The sequence below is a fragment of the Ambystoma mexicanum genome, chromosome 11, assembly GCF_040938575.1.
Source record: "Ambystoma mexicanum isolate Mex_15411 chromosome 11, UKY_AmexF1_1, whole genome shotgun sequence".
Lineage (NCBI taxonomy): Eukaryota > Metazoa > Chordata > Amphibia > Caudata > Ambystomatidae > Ambystoma > Ambystoma mexicanum.
Window position 1 is genome coordinate 1,014,646,596 of NC_090934.1, and position 18,061 is coordinate 1,014,664,656.

Here is an 18,061-nt window from a genome sequence, read left to right on the forward strand (position 1 = left end):
GATAGAGCATTATTTAAGGATGGTGAATAGTTCCTTGGTATTGGACTGAGTTTGGGTGATGCGCAAGTAGTATGAATCTTGTTTGGCAAGGATAATCTCCTTTTAGTAAAGGGAGGCTAATTTGCTAAGGTTGTTTTTGTTGGCGTCAGAAGGCTCTAGTCTCCAAATGTGTTCACATGTATGTTTCTCCAGTCTGATTGCTTTCAGATGGGGAGAGAACCAATTATTCAAGGACTTTTTTCTGTTTACTCTTTCTAACTTTCAAAGGCGCTATGGTGTCTGGGGCAGATAACAATACTTTGTTGTATTCTTATACTAAGATGAATGGGTCTGTGAGGACGAGTATAGAGTTCAAGGTAGGTGTAATCAACGGGAGGAGTTGTTGTCGGCAGTGATATTTTTCTGGTTTCTGGTGGGAATGGCAGGTGCTATGCTTGTGGTTTGTGTGGGGGCTGTTGCCGCTATAGAGAAGGAGATCAGGTCAGTCCAGGGCAACGGTGTTGAAGAAGTGATGGAGGTCTGGCAGTTGTACTCTGCTATCCAGTCTAGGGTTCTACCTTTAGTGTGGGTGGCACCCGATACCTTTTGGGTGAACCCTATTTCCTCAAGGGAGTCATTAATATGCAGAGCGTTATGGTCTGAGGGGTCTTTGAAGCAGAGGTTAAGGTCTCCTAAGAGAAGGCATCGAGAGGAGTTTTTAAGGTTGTCAGACAGGATGTTGGTAAGATCTTCTTCAAAGGAACCTAGAGGTCTATACATGAGGTGGATGGATAGAGTTTGTGTATCAGAGATGGTCAGCTTGGCAGTGAAGGATTCACAGGAATCTATACTTAGTGGCAATTATAGCCAGTCCTCCGCCGCTAGAGGTGGTGTGATCTATTCTTAGAAGAGTGTAATCCTTACGGATGGCAAGCATGATTGCTGGGCCGGCTGCTGGGTGCAGCCAGGATTCCGTGATAGCAAGGAAATCCATTTTTTCCATAAGGAGAAGGTCGGTTATTTCGGTTGCGTGTGCCACCATAGAACGGGCGTTGATTTGAGCTCAATGCATTTACAGTGGTTAGGTTGATCAGACATGGGGATGAGCCGGGAGTACTTATGAACAGAATGTGGGAACAGACAAGCAGATAAATCTAGATACTATTTGCAGCAGTGGGTCTGAATGCAGTTTACCGCATTGGTGCAGGCTCAATTCTCAAAAGGAGGCCAGGTGCACTTAATAAAAAATGGCATAAGCTTAGTCTTACATTAAATACAGTTCAAGAGTGGACCAAATGCATATCACCACAGAAGGACGAAAAGTGCGGGGAGGAGTACAAATAACACGCTAAAAGCTGATTGACACTTGTTAGTTTGAAATACTGAACAAATCTCAGCCGTGGATAGTAAATGAGAAGTGACCATTGGGCTTCTCTGGGCATACATGCAATGTGGGTAGAGTGCTCTTAGTCAGTGACTTACTGGTGGATGCTGATTGTAGTAGATCATGCAGGCATGACGAATCGTGAATGGCTGGGAGAGATCCCTGAAGGTGCTGAGCATGTGCAGCGTTCAGCAGTACAGAGGGCAAACATGGCCTTTTGTGGCCTTCTGATGCGCCAGCGTTTCCACCTGCCGGCGGATGTAGAGCGAGGATAAGGCTTCTGGTCTCCTAGCAACGGAGTAAGCCAGCCTAGTTTTGGCGCTGTGATGCGCCCGCCATCTTCGAAGCAGGCAGGTCCTTAGGAATGAAATGCACACGGGTTCCACGCTGCACACAGTGATTTTGCATTCACCTGGAGCAAAATAGAGAAACTTTCTGAGGGCCTCACCCAGACATCAACTGCAGCAAAGAATCTGGTTACTTTTAAGGGATTGCCATCACTAGAATGTGGCCTCAGATATTGTGTCTGCCCAATATCAAATGAAAAAGTGCTTATGGTTTAAAGGCGTGATACTTCTGCGCGCGGCGTATAGATTCTGCGCGCGGCGTATAGATTTTGGGGAGTATTCAACTCAAAAAGGTTGGGGAACCTATCCAATATCTAATTTATGAGGCAATCTACGAGACCTTCTCCAGAACACAATCTTTTCTCTTGTATAAGAGGAAATCTACAGATTGAACATTTTTGATTTAAAATCATAATGAACTTCCCTGTTCAAATATGAAGAATTTGAACTTGACAAAGGATTCTTAAGCCAAACTCGGAGGGTAAATATCGTTGATCTATAAAGGGTGAAAGGAAATTAATTCCGTTAAGAAGATCAATACTCAGCATAAACATTTTTGAGGATCCTGCGATTAGAGAGGCCCCCCAAACCTTTGAGTTGAACACTCAAAGAAATCTACATGCTGAGGGCAGAAGAATCACGCCTCTAAACCATAAGCATTTATGTATGACATTCAAATGTAATCTTTTACCTACTCTAGAACGTATGCCACAGGATGGGCATTTTTAATGAATTGAGAACATGTCGATGGTGTGCAGATAATTCGGAAAAGGAAAGAAAAGCACCTTATAATTTATTGTCCACATTTTCACACTCAAACAAATCACTCTGTTTGGTCAACGTATGTACATGAGTTACGAAGAAGCAGTGAAGGTTTATGGAGTAGGTTCCTACTGAGTGACAATGTTTATCGATTTAAACAATCTTTGGGGCTGTAACCCAATGATGGTCTTTTATATGGTTTTTGAAATAGGTTTTCAGTCCAGAAATTCACTTCAATTCCAACAATTGTATTCTTCATATTATTTTGTTTGTAATTCTTTCTTTTGTGAAAGGTTTGCTTCATAAACCAACACAATAAAAAAACAATAATAAATAAAAAACCACTAGTCCAACTTTGAGGTCCAACATAGCGATTTACTAGCCCACTCCTTAGCGGAAAACTGTAGGGATCCCTACTGCCTAATCGGCACTGTAAAAATACATAGCACTCGGCACAGATCAGTGAAATCTTTTAAGAAGTAACAAAATATAGAGAAGTATTTATTCAAAAAATTTGAAAAGAATGTTCCATTAGCATCCGTATGCTCCCCCCATCACCTGTTCCCAAAAACAAAAAAAAATGTTAAATCAAGATTTGTGCTGCACCAATATGCAAAACTGCTTCAGATTACCAAACTAGCAAAACCTATGGTGTGAATTTCACTGAATCATAAACTAATGACACTGTCCCAATCTCCCCGAGTGCGATAGTAAACGTCTATAGAGTGCTTAGTACTTAGGTTCGGCATGCTGCTAAGCACTCCAAAAAACACAAGGGAAATAAATCCCAAGAGGTTAAAGTGATTGCACAATGAAAGCATGGCGATATGGGAAAACCGGGATTAGGCCTTGGTCTGTCCAGATCAGTACCACATCACAGTAATCCTTGACACAGATGGCCAGATTTAATGCATTACATCAACTTCTTCGTGACACAAGCAAAGAATACAGTCTTCCTCTTAGTGAGGTTTTTTTCATTCCTAAAAGGTGCAAAGACACAGCCTTTGTTGAATCCCACTATTGTGATGAGTGATGTTTCACATTATTTAAGAACAGAAACTCTCGATTGTACTGAAATTAAACCTTCTTAAAGGGAAACAATCTACTTAAGCAGTACTGAGAATGCAGCGATTACATTACGCCTAGTCCTGGTCTACCCAGTCTCAGTCCTCACAATCTGAAGGTAGCTAGCCTTCACTCCATGCCCACTTGCAGCAAAACACTTAGAAATAACCAGCCACCACCCCACTTGCTTCCCTGAGGGTATAAAGAGGCAACCACACCATTTACCACCTGTTAATATCCAAGAAGATGGGCAGACGCTGCCCCACCAGTGTGGGTGAGGTGCAATGTTGGTGTTGTGAGGAGGCAGAGCAGATCTACACATAATAAAAGTTAATGGCATGTAATCCCTCCATGTTTTACTCATCCCACTCTACACAATATGAAGTCTCCCCAAGATACGACAGGAGATTCTATCCTAATACAAGAACAACGCACAGCCAGGAAACTGCCCATCCCAGTGGACCTTTAATCAACAACCTACCTACCACATATTCAAGAAGAGTACCTGTAACATAGCCAAAGTAATCCACTGAACCACCCAACCAGGGATGAACAATCCAGAATGATATGTGCATGTATTCAGAGAGGATGATGGCAGCCATACAAATGTCTAAAAGGGTGGCACTGCTGCCCCTAACCCAAGAACCGGCTATGCCACCTCCCCAGAAAGCAGCAAATCCCAAATTGAACACAAAGTAATCATATAACTAATCAGCCCACTAATGATCAAGAGAAGCCCCAGAATAACCTGGTTACCCCTACCCTCAAAAAGGTAAGAGTCCCTTGGAAGATCATAAGAAGGTAGTTCTTCCTAGAGGTAAGGCACAACCCACCAAGCCTTAACCTTTTAGGGGAGATCCTCCTGATGGCTGGAATCCCAACCTCCTGAGAAAGGTGAAAAGTGGATCTCACCTCCGGGCGAAATGAAGGATGACACCACAATGTCACTGCTTTGGGAGAAGTTGACACATAATGAGGAGAGCAAAGAAGTGCCCCCCACTTCTCCTATTCTGTGGGCTGAAGCAATAGTCATCAAACACATATTTTTATGGTATAGTGCTTGATGTCAACTGACTGTAGGACTCAGAGGGCCCTGGAGAACTCTCAAAGTCAAGGGACAATCCCAGAGAAGACCGAGTGATGTAATCCTTTGTCAAAACAGAGAAGTTCTGAAACAATCTGCATATGACAGTCTCTGAACCACAAGAGTCCCCCACAAGGAGCACTGATCATATATCAGCACAATTAGCCCGTAGTGAGGAGACTAAAAAGCCCAAGTGAAACCCATTCCATAAAAATCCAGCAAGGGCTGCAGATATAAGATTTCCATTCAGGCAATAACAAGTTTCCTATGTCCTCAATCAGCAGGAGCCCCTTCTCTACCGTCTTTTTGTATGATCTCAGTAGTTCTGGGGTTGAGGGAGGCGGGAATCAGCATCTGAACTACCTTGCCCACAGCCTCTTGGTCCAGGTACTTTCCCCATTTAGGTCTTGATCCTCTCCATAACGAACCAAGTCAGAGGATGAAAAAAAAATAAATAACTAAGCGAGGTGGGGTGTCATACGAGGATGAAACCCTCATGCGCTGACACTTTGCCTTACTCTTCTGAGCGGCATTATGCTTTTCCTGAAGCGTTTCCCTCCAAAGGGCTTTGAGCTTGAACTTCGAACACTGCCCTGCCATGTGTAAAAAGGGGAGGGGGCTCACTGCCGCTGCCCCCCGCTTCTCCCCTCCTCACTTATGGCCCCTCTCCTCTGCAATTTCATGCTCTCTGTAATACTGAAGCCAGCAGCTCACAGGTTTACTTCAGTTAAGGTAACCAAGGAACAGCATAGAAAACACATTCACCTGGCTGCCTTTATGCTGAAACACCAGCTGGATGGTACAATCCTCACATCTGTGCTGGCCGCTCAGCGCATGGAGACGAGAAGAGTGGTGTCGGCATCTTCCTCTGCATGCTCGTTCCAGGTAAACAACATCCCGTAGCGCCACCCGGCGAACCCAGTATAGCGATATCCAAGCATGCTCCACGAACCCAGTCTAGCTCTGGTTTCTGGGTACGCCAAGACCTCTCCTCTTGGTACCTTCCAATCCATGCAGAGGGGCCGGGGATGGGGAGGGGGAGGGGGGGCGGGAGGAGGAGCTTGACAGACATTGTTGTTACAAGACCAGCCCAGCAGGACCCAGGATTGCCACCGGAGACTGCAGCACAACCAACAATGTTTACTATCTTTATAACCGGGCAGGGGTTGGGTGGACTTGTCTATTTAACAATATTGCTAAGATGGGGACTGGAGTGAAGGCTAGTGACCTTCAGACTGAGCACTGGGATGGGGAGGAGGCGGAAATGCAGGTGGAGGTAAGGCTTACTACATTGAGGGATCCAAAGGCGACTACATGCCTTAAATAAGCATGATTAAGCCTGCTTAAAACAGCCAGATACTACGTTCAAGACATACTAATGTCTTACACATATTCCTAACACAACTGTATCAAAATAATGCTGGTGGAGGGGGTTGTTGGGGGCATATGCTGAAACCTGTATGCTTTCCTGGTACCACAATGTATGTTTAAAGAAATGAGAATTGTAAAAGCAGAATAGTTTTGAGGGGCACTTTGAAATGTGGATAATCACGTAATATTTTCGAGAAATGCACTGCCCACGCAAACCCCAAAAAGGCAAATGGTTTTCCTCAGACTGCAAGCAGGCACCATAGATACACAAGGTCTTGTGGACCACAGGAAGCAATCTGCAGCCAGTTCGTAGCTCCGTTAGTCACTGCATTAGTGCAGAGGGAACCGAAGAACGGGTAGTTAACTTTGTTGATAACACAATGAAATATCAACAACGAACAAGAGGGAGACGATAAATCAGCTACACTTACATTTTAAGAATACTGGATTGGCAAAATAATGCACAAGAGTTTTGGCTTGAAATAAAATCAGTATGGCGCTTGACACCCAGACAGACAAAGCGGAGAATTAGAAGGTTTCACCCTTTTATATTCATTTGTCCTATTTTTCAAAGTCTTAAGTGAGACAATACATTTGCACAGAGTGCTTCTACAACTGAAAAAAACAGAACAATAGATGGGTTACCCAAACTTCGCTGGCAGAGGGGAAGCAACAGGCAGTATTAAACAAAGGTCAAACCAGCGGAATGTAAATATGTTCACTCAAAAGGACATAGTCCAACCGCCAAGAAGGGGAAGAACCCCCTAGTCCACAACACCCATCACCCTACAAGAAAAAATGAATCATTTAAAATACTATATTTATTTGAATTTTTTCACATTAAAATGAGTATTAAATCGTCTAAAACTCATATACAATATACGAAAATGAACAACTGTATATCAATGATAAAGTGCATAATGTAAAGTGAAAAGTGCTTGTTTCTAATGTTGACTGCAAATAAAGAAAACAATGAGACCAAACACAATGGTCCTAGATGCCAATGTACACGTGCCGAGTAGGATACCCCAAGCGAGTGAAGGAGATCACTCGGGTGTGAGCCCTCGGTCACCTGAGCAAATCCAAATACAAAAACAAATAATGGAACAATCTGGACCAATATTAATCATGAAACAAAAAAATTGCAGCAATAAGGATTGAAACAAAAACGTAATAATCAAAAGAAAAAACACACTAAAATTGACCATGGGATGCCGTGCGTCAACTACTCGAGTGTCAGGCAAAATATAACACAATACAATAGGCCTGACACTGTTGAAAAATAGTAGTTTTGATGGAAATAACACATCTAACTTAAATGCAGATGATGTCCATCTTCTTCAGGACGTAGCATTCCCGTAAACGTCATGGTTCTTAGTAATTCATCTGTGTCTTTGTAAACACCCCCAGTTTTAAAAAACGAAACATTACAGTTTAATATATAAAAGGCAAAAAAAATAACATTTTTTTAAAAAAGAAATCACACCTAAAACAAATGAAAAGAAAAGAAGAAAGGAAGGGGGGACACGTAATCAATAACAGGTTAAGAACTGATGATCTGAGTGAAACACAGGGAGCTTCTCCCATTCCCTACGGTTCAGACATGTCATGTGACATGGTGTGTAATGAGGGAGAAAAGGTATTTACCATAATCTCGACCCTTAAGGCTGGTCCCAGAGGCCTGTCTATGAATCCAGGAATAACAATCGGGCCATGCCAAAAGAAGATCTCAACGAATTAGATCGAAAATGCAAGGATAAGTGTAAAAATTAAACGGCCATGGAAATATATGGTCGATAGTTTCTCCAGAATTAAAGTGAAGCAAGAGAGCCCAAAGCGGTTAAACTATCCTCTCTTCTTAATTAAAAAATAAGAAAAACAGCATAACAAAGCCTTACCAATGAAGTCCCTCTTGTATAAAAGCAACATATCCAGTAGCTAAATAGACCTAGAGGTGACTAGTAAATCCCATAGGTTTAAGTCATTTCCAATATGGTGGTCTGTCTGGGATGATAGAATGGTAAGATGGTAACGCTACCCTCGATGAAGCCGCGATTGGAACAAATATTCAATTTGTCAATTTGTTCCAGCTACACTGAGCCTCTGTGTTCCACCGGGGCCAGAATGGGCCTTATAGGCAACTGTGGACGACAAGAACACATAAACCTCTATTAATGGAAAACACAGAGAACAGAAGAAACGGTGTAGCATTGTGGCCATTTCATCGCTTGCTGTCGCCCGCACCATGCAATCTAAATACTTAGCAATTATAATGTTGCCAAGGAGCTTGTACAAAGACAAGTCCCTAGCTGGCTGTAGTCTTTGGACCGGCCAAGGCAGATTTAGGGACGGAGTAAAGCCCTCTGCCAAAGTTGTATAGATTAAAATCCAACATACTGGCAAGGCCTGTAGGGTGCACAGTGTACCCTTTGGGACAGCGGCATAGTGCCAGTGGTAAAAGCTCTCATGACCCGTAAATGAGGAAGACGTGTAAACGATATCGGCGAAAATGGACAAAAAGATAAACTAAGGCCAGCCGTAGTAATAGACGGTAAATCGAATCGCATCAGGCTTACCTCTAAAGTTGCCCCAGAATTGCTACTTGCTAAAGAATTCCAATATTCATTGTAAAGTAAAATGGGACTCGAAATTGGCATGGAGAATCCGCCTCCAGTATGCCTGAAACTTACCTGGTGTTCCAATGTTGGTGTTCCAATGATGAACCACGCACAGACGCGAAAAAACTGGAAGTGCCGACCTTCTGTCTTTCCGACGCTCTTGTGCCTAAATACACGTACTGAACGTATTACGTATAACGTCTAAACGTCACGCATAGCAATGCGGAACTAGACGGCTCACTGAGCTTCAAACTGCACAAAACGAGCACCTGAATTCAGCGACGGCAGCGAAAGCAAAAGCTCCTCATAATGAGGCAGCGTCCACGCCCTCGCTCTGCAAGGAATTCCGTCCAAACTCGCACCCCTCGTCTAAAGGGATGTCTTTAGAAACCATCCTGGAGTCATCTGATGATCATCGAACTACATTAGAAATAATTCCCTGATCCATCAGATGTCATCATGCAGTTAAGGTCATCAGAACATGTCTCAGAATGATGGGTATTTTTTTTTGGATGAGCTTAGGATGTTTTAATGAATATGCCAACATCATTCCTATTTTAGAAAACTTTGTTCCTGATGATTTTAGGATGACATGCTGATCACTTCAAGAGATTGCATGTTTGTTCTTTATGATTTGGGGATGATTCTGGGATGACTTGCCAATTACTTCAAGAGCATAGCCATTAAACAGGTGGATAACATACATATTAATTTAGAATATCAGAATTTGTAGGATGATAAACAGATTAATACAGATTGCCATTCCACTTTTCCTTAGTTGCACTTGTGCTGAATGACCCCCCCAATGTGTCAGTGGTAAAGCTTGAGACTATGTTGGGCCAAAGTGTAAGCCAGAGGCCTAAACATAGCATGCACCCCATGAATGAGAATCCTTTGCCATCCCAGTCAAAAGCAGGAACTCAGCACCCTCACAATACATTCCCATGCTGATTGTAGCAATATATGCCAGTATTCACATATATTTATTCACACAGTATTCATGTTTGCTTTGCACTTAATGCCAGTAATGATACTAGAAGAAAACATGCCCACCATGGCTCTGCCACTTCTGTTAGCTTCGCCTTAAAAAATGTCTTGTCACAACAAGAAAACATGTCCAAACTAGTTGCATAATGCAGGCGAGTCTAGATGCGTAATTATGCTCATCAGGTTTTCGTTACCCTTGATGCCCAGTGAAAAAGCCATGCCACTGTAAGAAATGGCTTGACTGTCTGCCCTAAATGCCAGTCTAGACACATAACACTTAACATGCTTGCTTTGTCTGAGAATCCCAGCAAAAATGTAAAAAAATGTTTTTAAAAAGTCACAGAATGGCTAGACTGGATGCCCCAAAATGCCAGTGCAGCCACATAAAAGCACATATCCTTTCTAAAAATTCAATAGCATTTTGTACTAGCATCTATGATTGATACCCATCAAAAAGTGCATCATGATTGGGACTCCAAAATGGCCGCCAAGGGGAGATGTAAGAAACTCATGGTGACAACAGTAAAGACAGACACAAGTAGTGATCACAGTTCAAAGGGGTTTATTAATCTGTAAAATGGGTGAGAAAAACACCTTACCTAAACCTAAATCAAAGATGGGAGCAAGCTACGACCATGAAATAATAGGAAAAACACAGTCCTAGTGGCGTCTTGTCAAATAAAAAGGGGCCTATACTAAAAAAACCTATTACCAACCCTTACAACTAAGTTACAAAAATAGTGTGGGATCATCTTCAAGAAAAGAAAGAAGTTTTCACCAAATGATAAGTCAGGCTGGTATGGTTGGGTCTCCCTTTACCATGTTTTAGCACGGGACAAGGCAGGACCTTTGAGCACAGCACAGCACACTCCTGGGCCTCGCCAGCAAGAGGTTACAATTCCTTTTGACGTTGCCAGGACCTTCCAGGGCCAAGTCTCTTTCCTGCAAAAGTCTCTTGCCTTAGACAGCCGGCTGTACCAAAAACAATAAACCAACAAAAGTTCCTTTGGCAATCTTTTCACATTCGGCGGCTGCTCTTCGGCCCTTGGATACCCCTCAGCTGGGCTCTGATCCTTCTTGCAAAGTTAGCCTCCCGCAATCGAGTTCTAAGCGGCCTTTCGCTCTAAATCGTATCACTTAACATTCTCAATGTCCTTTTCACCAACTATCCATTGTGGACATCCCTCACACTTGTCATCACAATGTTCACGGATATCACTAATAACCCTCAATTCGCAGGCATCCCTCTGTCGAGTTCACATTTGCCAGTTTCACAGGACGAGTGTACAAGGGGTTTTGCCCGACCCTCGTAGGACCACTTTGACACTAGCCTCTCCTAAGGCCTCTTGGTCTTCGTAGTTTCAACAACACAATACAAACCAAAAGGCTTCAGTCAGAGTCCTTCGAATGAGTGCCCCTGCAACGCCCAACCACTCGCTCTCGCTTCTGAACCTTTTACTAGGGTTTCTTCAAAGTTCAATTACACAAGTTATTTGTTCAACAAGGTGCAAACTTGAGCCCAACACAGCTCGGTTTTACTAACCGTCTTCACCGACTCAGCGGCTGTGCTGAATGTTGGACTTTCTTGTCTCGGGAGTCAAGGACGGCACCACAGCAGCAACTGCTTCTCCCCACTTTGTCTATCAGCGCGGGAGGGCCACGTGTGCCTTTGACACCGGTCACACCCCACACCAGCTGCACTTCCCAGTCTTATGATTTCCCTTTCGGAGGCTTCACGGGTCTTAGTTGAAAAGGGCAAGGGCAATTCCCTCCTTGTCGTCTCTCCGCCTTTCTCCTCCGTTTGAGCTGCTGGTCCGGAATAGCTGCTTCCTTGTGCGTTCGGCCTTGCTCGAAGTGTGCTTTCGTGCTCCACCTTTTATCCCTGTGGGGAAGGGAAAGGGCCGTCAGGTGTGCGTAGTTATTGCCAGACTCTTGTGTTGGGACAGTAAACGGCTCAGGTGTTAGTCTGTTGTCTGTCGCTGGTTTAGGAAAGTGTTCGTGTTGGAAAAGGGAGGGGGGTAGAACTCCTGAATATCCTATGGTGTAGGATGGGGAAAAGGTGTTATAGGGAAGGGTGTACCTCGTCTCACTCACTGGTCTCCCACTCCCCGAGGACCCCTCATCCAGGTGATCCTCCCTCACTGGTCCACCTCCAGGAACTGGATCCAATAGCGATTGCCATGTCCTGGCCACCTGGAGGACAGATCCCAGAGGTTTAGCCAGGGAGACACCTTCAGGTTTCTCACAATGCCCACAAGTCAGAGTTATTAAACTTTAATGCCTCTTCAGAAAAGGTTCAGGAATTGAGGGGTACAGTGCCCTATAGATGAGTGGAAACTGTCATTAGAGATATTTTGGGGTCCAGATTACTGGCTCTGTGGGTGCTCTTTACCATGCCAACTACCAGCCTTTACCGGAAAAGCTGTACGCACCGGCTGGTGGTGGAATGGATGCCCTTATCTATATGGATGGGGAGGATAAAGGCCCTTAAAATGGTGATTTTGTCAAAAATCCTATACTATTCAACAGCCCTGCCAGGGGAGGTTCCCCAAGGTTTCTTCAGAACCCTTCAAAAACATGTGGGGTCATTTCTTTGAAACCGCAAGAGACCCAGGGTAGCTGCAGATGCTAATGTCTTCCAGAAGCAAGGAAGGGCTGGGAGCAACAAACTTCTGCCGCCATTTCCTTGCGTCTCAAATCAGAGTGATCGGGATTGGTTCAGGAGCGATTGCAGGAAGGTCTGGTGTCAAATGGACAGAGCGGTGGTGGGATCACCGTTGGATGAGGTGTTGTGGCGACCCACGGGGGAATAGGCCTGCAAACATGTAACGTAGCACGATAGGGGTCCTAGTGGGGGACTCATGGGATGAGCTTGTGCGGAGGGTGAACTTGACCACTTTTCCCTCCCCACTGATGTTGCGGTTTAGGAATCCCCAGTTCATACTGGGTATGGAAAGGGGTGCCTTCAATGGGTGGGAAGCGGCGGGTGCCGCAAACTATCTGACATGTTCTCAAGTCAGGACATTAAATCCTTTGCACAGCGCAAGTAGGACTTTCGGGCTAGCTGAAGGGGAGCGGTATTGCTGCTCTCTACTGAGGCACTGGCTTACGAACTCAATGGTCAGGTCAGCTGCCACACAGATCTAACACCCTTTGAATGGCTTGTAACGACAGACACAGGGACAGGCATTTGGTAGGAGCATTATATGGGATTATAGCAGCAGCGGCAAGGAGCCAGGCATAGCACTATATGGAGCAGTGGAGCAGCCGCTGGAGGGAGAACTTTGGACTCAGTTATGGACAGATCCCCCAAGCTCACGCGGGCCATCCAGATTCAGGTGATGTGGGTTAAGATAATGGTCCAATGGCAACTCACCCAAGAAAAACTATATAAATTCTACCCAACTGCGTCAGCACTCTGCTGGAGGGTATGGGGGGGAACTGGGATTGTTGAAACATATCTGGTGGGAATGGCCATTCATACAGCCTTATTGGGACATGATTCGTGCAGCAATGAATATTATTTTTGGGAGTCAGATGCCGGACAAAATAGGGATGGCCATCCTGGGTTCTGGAAAATCTACCTGGGAAAGTTTTTAAAAAAATATTAATAAAATTTAAAAAAAGACATATATCATCCTGATCATGGCAGCAACGCTTGTCGTGGCATACAAACGGAAACAAAAATCTGACCCCACAGAACATGAATGGGTTAGTAAAATCTGGAACTTTGTGGCACTGGAGTGGGTGACATATTCGATTCAAGAGGATCACCAAAGGTTTCTCTCTGACTGGGACATTGTCCCCCATCACCTGCAGCGGGACTCGCGGGCCGCATAGTGCCTGAGGAAAATGAGATTGCTGGGGCTGGTGCGAGTACTCGGTCCTCTTGGGGAGGACGCCTTCACAGAATAGCTGGGAGGAGTTATGGCTGAAGTTTCAAAAGGATGCGAGGATTACGGCAGAGGGGGAGTTTCGGGGGGGTCTCAAACTGTGCAAGGGCCCGTACACCGGCTGACGAGAGAGCTAGCTACTCACAGAAACTTGGGATTGTGAGCCATCTACAGAGTTTATGTACTTGTGGGAAGGGAGAGAACAGGAATGGATGCGTTGTTGGTTACATGTGTTGGGATCGAGAAGGTGGGGGCAAAAAGGGACGGGGAGGGGGTTACATGTGCTCTTACTGTTGAAAATGCCAATAAAATACTTTTTTCAATGGAGTGTTATTGTGCTGCCCTCACCAGCCAAAACCAGCTCCCTGACCCAGCACAAACACATGACCATATACACTCTTTGACTCAACATTCATTCACTCAACATTAATTTGCTTACTCACACACATCATTCCCTCAATCATTGCATGAATCAGAAGTGACCTTACCATACATTTTATATGCCCCTCCACCTGTTCCAAAGGCACAGGGAAATGCCCCCACCTGTGCTTTGAAAGCGCACATCTTTTGAAAATGGGGATTTACTTGAAAACACCCAGAACCCCCTCTCCACCATCTGCCTTGTGCATTTGTGCATTTAGCGGGAAAAGAACACCTCAACGTGCACAACTATGATGCACACATTTAAATGTCCTTTGTGCACGGTTCACCACCCTTTTGCCACAAGCGAAGTGAATGAGCATCCCATCAGTTGCACCAAACACATTCCGAAAATCGTGGCACGATGGTTTATCCCTACTGATCAATTCTTTACGCTGTACGTTCATTTCGGAGAGGGTGGTTTGAGGTATCGGAGAGCAAATAGGAATGGGAAAGGACACACGGGAGGAAAGGTTGCATGGGGCCTTTACTTTTTCTGCAGTTATTAACCCCAGATTTGCTCATGACCGGGTATTGTGTTAAATATCACTAGCTCCAGAGCAGATTCTGTGACTGGAATCATTAGCCTCAGAGAACGTACTGTGCATGTCATTATTTTCGCAGAGCAGGTACTATGTCTGTGGTTATAAGTCCCAGGCCAGGTATTCTGTCATATGTAATGGATTAGCAGGTACTGTATCAAACGTCATTAGTTCCAGGGCAGCTCAGCTACTGTGTAACTGAGAAGTGCAGGCACTCACTATGCCAGAGTGCCTGCTTACTGTTGAGAAGTGCCGGTACTGCGTAGTAGTTGCAAAGCAGGTACTGCGTCTGCGAGCATTCCAACCATGAACTGTACCGTAAACGAGCTTCGGAGCAGCTACTGTGTCTACAATACAAACAGGCTGCCCTGTGTAATTTCTAAATCAGATGTTTAGCAAGGAACGTACTTACAATGTTTTATTTCAACATGTGGTAAGTACAATACAACGAACTACAGCTACAGCTTCTACAACGTGCATTTCCATAGGTTGCAAAATGGCACCTCTCACAATATAACAAAGGGGTGCGAACGATCTAAGTTAATGAATGCTAAAAGACATGCATATAAAATTCATTACAAAGCCCTGGCTCACATGCACTTACCTGAAGTGCTGCCTAGAAACTGGAAAGGAGCGTTTAGTAAACGGAGGCCTTTTGCTGCTCTCATTATCAATTGAAACACACAGTTAAAGTCCTTATGCGTCCCATTGGCCTTGTGTTTGTTGAAATGTTTGCCGACACTTTTTGAAATGCCTTTAGGGCGTGAGGACGCGTTGCACGTTTTTCTGAAATGCCTTTAAGTCGTCGTCGTGACGTTTTCGCGTAAGCATTCTACGTGCTTAGGTGAGAGAATCATGGAGGAAGGATACTTTCATGGCGTGCACGGGCAGGTGTTAGCTGCCTGTGGGTTTTTTTTTCCTTTTTTGATGTTGCTTGCAGCAACAGCGGATCTTTGTCTTCTTGGCTGGTAAATAGTATCCCCGGCACACAAACAGAAGTGATTCATGGCCGTGCAGCGCGCCCCGAGAGAATTTCTGGCCAGAAGTTTTTTGTGTTCAAATTAGGCTGTCAGCAAGTCGGGTTTATTATTTGCGTAAGCGTACTTGCATGTTTTCTGCCTTCAAATGGCAGTGACTTTCCACGGGCTCGCATCATAACTGTACTGTGCATACGCCACCTGGTGGGAGCGCTATGACATGAAGTTCCCTTGCCATGATGGCTGTAACTTCACTGCCTCTACGAGGTGCAGGGTTCTGATTTGAACATTCCAGGGAGTTGTGCCTAACTTTACTTCTCAGTGCATTGATCCGTACCGGCCAGAGTCTGTACAACAAGATGACTTTCTTCACCCAAGCCCCCCGCATTTCTTCTGCTGTCTTTGTATAGGACAGAGTTCCTTCATTTCCATGTGTTGTCTCCCTGATTAGATGCCTGCAAGTTCATGTACAGTATACTATGCTAGTATCCATTTAACATACATACTCCTATGTAGTCTTGCCAGCAAGATAACAGTGAAGTATTTTGCCTTAAAACTAGCCATCCTGAAGGCAGAGGTCTTAAAAATGTGGGGCGCAGCCACATGCCTGGGTGAGGAGGCATGGTGCCCGATCCAGGACGGCAAGATTTTTTTTAATGCTCTTAACGGTGCATGGCGAACCATTGCGCCCCCCCTGCACATGCTGAGTCAGTATGATGTGATAAGGGTGTGGCCACGAAACAGGAAATAAACGCAACCTGGACACGCACTTTCCTGCATTTGGATTGCCTCTCCAGGCTGTGTTGTTGCTTCCTGCTGCTGCCACCATCATCTTGCCCGGTTGCCTGGTAAGTGATGCTGCTTCTTGGCGTGGTGAAGGGGGTACTTGGAAGGTAGTGTTTCAGGACTTTCCCGGTCCCCCTGCTGCGCTCTCCCCCTGTGGACCTGTGAAGGCGGACATGTGGAGGGGGGCAGGTGTGCCGGATCACCGCAATGCTGGACCCCATGTGCCCCTCTCCCTCTGTGCTTCCCACCTTGGGGGTCACAGGGAGAGGAGGAGAGCAGGGATGGAAGCACGCATTGCGGGTGTTGTATGATATGTCTCCCCCACGGCAGATTGTTGGGATCCCTGCTTTGGCTGCCCCTCTGCCTTGTCACCCCTCTGGTCCGTGGGCCGGCTCTGACTGGGTCTGAGATCTGGCATTAGATGTCTGGCTGGATCTCGGGACCTGGCCTGCCTCAACCCTGACCAGGCTTTACCAAGCCCCCAGCTTGGCCGGGGGAAGTTGGGGGCCCAGTGACCTAATCTTCACTGTGCTCCTTTCTCCAGCTGTCACTGGTGCATTTCCTGGCCATTTGCTCATCCTGTTCATGTTTTTTTCTTCTGTTCTAAAAGGGACACCACAGGAATCGATGGACCATGAACATCACTGGGTTGGAGGGAGGTGGGGCATCTGTGTTGAAAGCAGGCATTCTACATGCTGGGCACGTTGTTGTTGTTCAAATGGGTTGGGGAGGAGCCAAGACCTTGCAACCGCTTTAACACCTAAAACACCCTGTGACAACTTAAATACACACACCAAATGCCTCATTTCTGGCTCTGGCCTGCTGAGCACCAAATGCAGGTGCGGCATCAGGGCCTTTAAATCTGTTCAGTTGATGGAGACCCAAAGCAGCTGCCCCGCGTTGGCAGGCTTATTACACAGCAACATGTTACCTGTTTAAATTCATGTGCGCTTTGCACGCGACTGTAGCAGCTGCCTTTGCTGGCTACAATCATTTAATTTAAGACTTTAAATGTGCTCTTTGCAGAGCAAACTTACAATGCCTTTGTTGGTACCCAGCAGCGTTTCTATCAAAGAACAATTACTAGGTCTTCGGTGGACAGTCAGCATTTTAGCGCCCTGCTGCCTACCTGCCCTGTGATAATCTCTGGTGATTAACATGCCTACTACATTTGTTTGTATGTATTATTATTTAAGCACCCCACTGGTGCCTCGAAACAATTTACAACGGGGGCGGATGCCAAACATCATACTGAAATGAGCCCCCACAAATCTTCAGCCAACGCAAACTATAACAATAAACCACACACAGGTTTCATTCGCACAACCAAACCTATTGGCAAGCTTGGTCTGCTTCCACCCGCACAGTGACAAAATAACACAAAAGCGCAGAAGTCACCCCAAAAGAAACCAACTGATGGGGCCTGCAACCTTTGCCCTCCATATGATTTAGATTACAAATCCAATCGGGCCTAGCCAAACTAGTCGATTACAAGGAATCATGGGACTCGTACAAACTCCTTGAACAGCCGATTGCAGACCCCTCAGGGAAGGGAGAAGCCATCGTCCCAGGGAAACATTAATCAAAATGCCAGGAGGTAGAGAAGTGGCATTGTATGACCTTTGATCCAATATGTTCAAAGAAAGGTGTCCCCCGATCTCCATTGTTGATGCCAACACATGCTTAAAAATCGACATTAACGTTAATAATAATAATAATAAATCTTCAATATTTGTCCCAACCGCCATTCTAAAGCTGATCCGATTTAAAGTGTTCCTACCAATTGTTTTCATGAGATTACTTCCCCTACCCCCTCTGGCATCCTCCTGTTTTTGAAGCCAAAAAT

At 45.2% G+C, this 18,061-nt stretch overlaps 1 protein-coding gene across 4 annotated transcripts in view; it reads right to left on the minus strand.

The window, feature by feature from the left end:
* Nucleotides 1-15,189, minus strand: part of GLCE (glucuronic acid epimerase) — a 467,532-nt gene extending 452,343 nt beyond the window's left edge. The window contains exons 1-2 of one of the 4 annotated variants that reach the window (XM_069624230.1): nucleotides 15,057-15,189; nucleotides 1,462-1,775 (exon numbers count right to left, since the gene is read on the minus strand). The gene's annotated coding sequence lies outside the window, so the exon portion shown is untranslated. The remainder of the gene's footprint in view (nucleotides 1-1,461; nucleotides 1,776-15,056) is intronic. The other 3 variants (XM_069624229.1, XM_069624232.1, XM_069624231.1) reach the window with 3 other exon arrangements.
* Between the last annotated feature and the right edge of the window lie 2,872 nt (nucleotides 15,190-18,061).